Below are 4,659 nucleotides of genomic sequence, written 5' to 3' on the forward strand. Positions count from 1 at the left end.
AGGCTGGGACTTTGAGAAATGCATTAAGAATATTACCATGTCCTTCAATCTGCTGCTCAGAAGATTGTATATAATTTTAAAGAAACATCTTCCCTCTGAGCCTATTTAATTTTGTTTCAAATTTTTAGAATAAAAATATACATGTTTAGATTTGTATTTCTAAGATTGGACCAGAAATATCAAAGATACAAAGGTATGCATGTAGTATGGTAGGTAACATGAGGATACGGGCTCTGGTGTCAGAGAGCTTGATTTACTACTTGACCTATTTGAGTTCAGAAGGGAAAATGTTAGCAAGTGAGCACCTGGATTTAGGCAAAATCCAAATTAGAATTCGTGGAATTACTAAGAACTGTTCAGCAATGCTTGAAATGTTTTACTATTGTATGAAGTGAATGACAATTTCTTATAACATTCCCTAATAAAGCTTGTTTTGATCAACATATATACATACCATTATTCAACTGAACTTGTTTACAAATTGACTTCTACCGAATGGTTTTTGAAAGTTCCCAGGCATGAATTCCTAACCCAACAGTGCCACTCCACCTAGTGACAGTTCCACAAATTACAGTTATTCCACTTAAAAAGAATTCCCAAGGGTATTATCATTCGATTTTAGGTTAGACCATTTAGAGGGAGGACTTACACGCAAAATCTTTTTTTCTCTGCATAAATAAAGTCCAACTCCAATCATTGAGAAGATTACCTACTGTTGGAACATTCAGTAAATTTCTGTGAGAATTAACAGTCTGATTCATAATGCTTAAGACTCTGTTTAACTTCTTATGCACATTCTCAGATACTACCCAGGTAAATAAAAGATTTTCTAACTCAGAGGAATAAATGTTGAGATGAAACTTTTCTCCTCTTATAATTTATATAGAGAATGTTTAAGACTGAAAGCCTTCTTGAGACCTTTTTTTCTAGAAATCTTTCTTCCCTTTACTCTGTACAAGTGGATTTGGAAGTGGCTTTATAATGCAATTGCTAATGTGCTAGAAAGCTTTTTGACCATAAAAACCAACAAGTTAGCATTGCAGCCCCAGCTCTTGTCACTTAACTCTGTGGCCAGTGATACTATTGGGTAACTCTTGTTGTCTGATTCATACATGAGTATAATAATTCAACAATTGATCTGTGCCAGCACTGTGTTTCTGGCTGGTACTACCCATATCACGTAGAGCCACCTGTAAATCAGGTTTGAATTTTTTCTCTGGTATTAGGTAACCTCCATAAGGTCACAGATATGGGCCAGGTGAAACAAACAGTGCAGTAAGAGTAGGTGCTCTAAGTGTGAGCCCATGGAATTTACTTGTCCAGCCTGAGTCCAATCTTGCAGATACCACCGTCCGCTTGACATTGACATGCTGCTCTGTGCATGCCTAACCTGCAGTGGGGAAGAGAAATGATCCCAGAGGGCAGAACCAAGAGGGGCATCTCTTGTCCAATGTGCGTGAACATATTGGATGGGGATAATGGCTAATGGTTTGACCAGAGGATGAGAGACTTGAAAACTACAAGAAACCTGGGAACTAGAAGCTTTAGGAAAGAAGTTATGTGGATGAACGGTCCCCAAGTGTGAGGTTATTTGTGTTTTGTGTGCAAGCTCATCAAAAGGCCTCTCGATAGGAGAGGATCATAGTATCAGGGGGACAACATAGCCTATATTGTCAATGTTTGCTAGCTTCTTTCCCCAGCCATCCTAGAGCTTGCTCACTTGTGCTACACTCTGGGAAAATTCCCTCAGCCTTTTTTTTAAATTTTAAGTAGTGTCCATTTTGCTATTCAACCCATCAATTAAGCATAAGTAATCCTATTTTTAATTTCTATGATCTTTGTTATAGTAACCTGTTGTGATAGATACAATTGCCTCATTAGTCTCTCAGAGAATAGTATAAAGTTTACTTTATTCCCTTAGGGGTTCATTCTTTTTTTTTGGATTTGGTGTACCTCTTGTGGTGTTTAAGTATCATTCAAATGTTTAATGCTTGGTTGTCTTTTTTTTTTTTTTTTTAATGAATTCCTGTTTACCTGTTGATGAATCTAAGTTCTAACTGTGGTGCCTTTCCTCAGCAAGAGAGAGGTGTGCTAAGTGCCGAGGGCCCTGCCCTGTCAGACTTCTTTCTAATGAGGTCTGAGCTCCTATCTTTAGCCAGAGATGAGTGCCACAATCCACCACTCCCTTTAATATTTTTTTCCTTTTACTCTGATGACTTTAGTGAATATAAAACTATTTAGATTGTCCAACCCTTACACTTTCTCTTTTTGCTGAGCCTCCATTCCAAGAAAGTGAGTAGGGCTCAGTTGTTTCCAATTCATTCTTTTAATGGCTCACCCATTATCTCCTATTCTCCTGACATTTGCCCTGACATTAAAGTATCTCTGGAATTATTTTATCTTTAGTAGTTTTCTCCTGCCCTGATTTGGGACATGAATATTCTTCTTGATTCACTAACAATCTAACGCCATTGTTTTCCATCTTTTAGGAATTCTTCCACTTTGTTCATCAATAGCACCCTTTGTGTTTCCTAGAGTCACTTACAGATTTACTCTTCTATCAAAATACACTGTGAACTGTTTCACATACACAGTGTAGATTCTAATACAATGAGCACCCGTGTGCTCACCATCCAGCTTGAGAAATAATATATCACAAATAGCACTGAAGTGTTCCCTGTGTATTCCTCCCTGATCTCATTTACTTCCCTCCCTTCTCCACCTGAAATGTTTAAAGGGATTTGGGACATGAAGGAGGTGAACAGTATCAGTTTGCTATGCAAAGACAAACACCACCAAACTAAAAATTTCAAAACCAAGATAAAAAACTGTTTGAGAGGACTGTTCTATCTTACTCATTGATATAAATCCTAATTCTTTATTGTCTTAAGGGGAGTATAATGCATGGCCAACACTGGAACATGTTATTTCCATGCATGCAGTTTGCATTAAAAAAATAATAAACTCTAGAGGTGCCTGGGTGGCTCAGTGGGTTAAAGCATATGACTTCAGCTCAGGTCATGATCTCACAGTTTGGGGGATCAGGCCCCATCAGGCTCTATGCTGACAGCAGGGAGCCTGCTTGGGGTTCTCTCACCTTTGCTCTCTCTCTGCCCCTCTCCCCTCTTGTGTTCTCTCTCTCAAAATAAATAAATAAACTTGAAAAAAAATTATAAACTCTGATGTGGCTAAGTTCTCATCCTACTTTTTATGAATTGTAAATTAGGATTTTATGACTATCTTTCCAAAATAATAGATATCTTTAATGAATCACCTCAATGTTATTATTTATAAATAATGTTAAAGGTTCTCTTTGAACTCAACTTATTGTATAATATTAAAACAAAATCTCTAGCAATAAGCTTTCTAAATTAGATAGGTATTGAAATGGAAGGGAGTTTCAATGCTCTAGAAATAGAGGAGTAAGGACTATGTTCATTAATTTCAGAAACGAATGTTTAGTGTCTCAAAGATGACCACTATGATACCTACACTGCCTACAGAAATTAGTTGACTGTAGTAAGCATATGCGCGCGCACACACACACACAAACACACACACACACACACACAAAATCATTCTCAGCAGAACATAACAGAAGACTTCAAGGCCAGGGCATGTTTTGGTAATGCATCTTTCAGGAATGTTTGTTCCTCACAGGAAAACACCTGGTCAATGATGATAAGTATTCTGCCTGTCCAACATGAAGTCCTGACAAGTCAAGGAAAGTCCTATAAATGGGGATTTGCCTTTTTTTTTTTTTTTACCTCCAACCACATCATCTTGAAATTCTAACAGTTACACTGTATGGCTGCAAAAATTTATTTTATGCTATCAGTATCTTCTTGCTACACTATTCAGATTATATGCTCATAACTGGGTATCACACAAACACTCTACTTGCAACTCTGTAATGATAACCAGCCTAAGTCTAGGAAGGACTGACCAGGCCCTAACCCAACATGATCCAAATAAAATTGTAATTAACAGCTCTTTCACTCTGATCAGCATCTGTCTCTTCATCTTAATTTTCCTTTGGGAAACTACCTTCCTTTATTCTATGCTATCTTAGTAGTACTGTCAAAGTCCCTGAAGCCATGGGATAGGTGCATGATACTAACTAGCATAAAGAAACTGGTAGGAATTTGATTCATGAGCATAACTATATAAGATAGAAAATAGAGAAGCTGAGATATTTTGATGGCAGGGCTCTAAAAGGATTGTCTCTCACTCAGTTTCTGTAACCTACATTCCTAAGGTTATCCTGGTTTTCATCCTTCCTAAGGCTGCTGGTCATTTTTCTTTAGATTTGATAAGCTCCCCTTTGTCCCACTGATAAATTTTGTTTTGCTTAGGATAGCCCAATGAGTTTCTCCTGTTTGCAAGCAAAGCCTACCTGATCCATTCATTAATGTCATTGCCACCTGTTTCCTTAAATTGGAAATCTGTAACTTTTAACACCTTAATATGCTTACTGTGGATTATACAAGAGGTTTTTTGTGTGTAAATGTGCCTCTATATAAAGTTTTTAAAACAAAACACTCACTAACATTTGTCTCAAGAGTTTTTGACCAACCCTAAGTTAACTTCAAATTTCTTTTCATCCTAAAAATGGTACAGCATTTTTGTGAGTGAAATAATACATTTCTGCCAACATAA

This window comes from Neofelis nebulosa, chromosome 8 (genome assembly GCF_028018385.1).
Source record: "Neofelis nebulosa isolate mNeoNeb1 chromosome 8, mNeoNeb1.pri, whole genome shotgun sequence".
Classification (NCBI taxonomy): domain Eukaryota; kingdom Metazoa; phylum Chordata; class Mammalia; order Carnivora; family Felidae; genus Neofelis; species Neofelis nebulosa.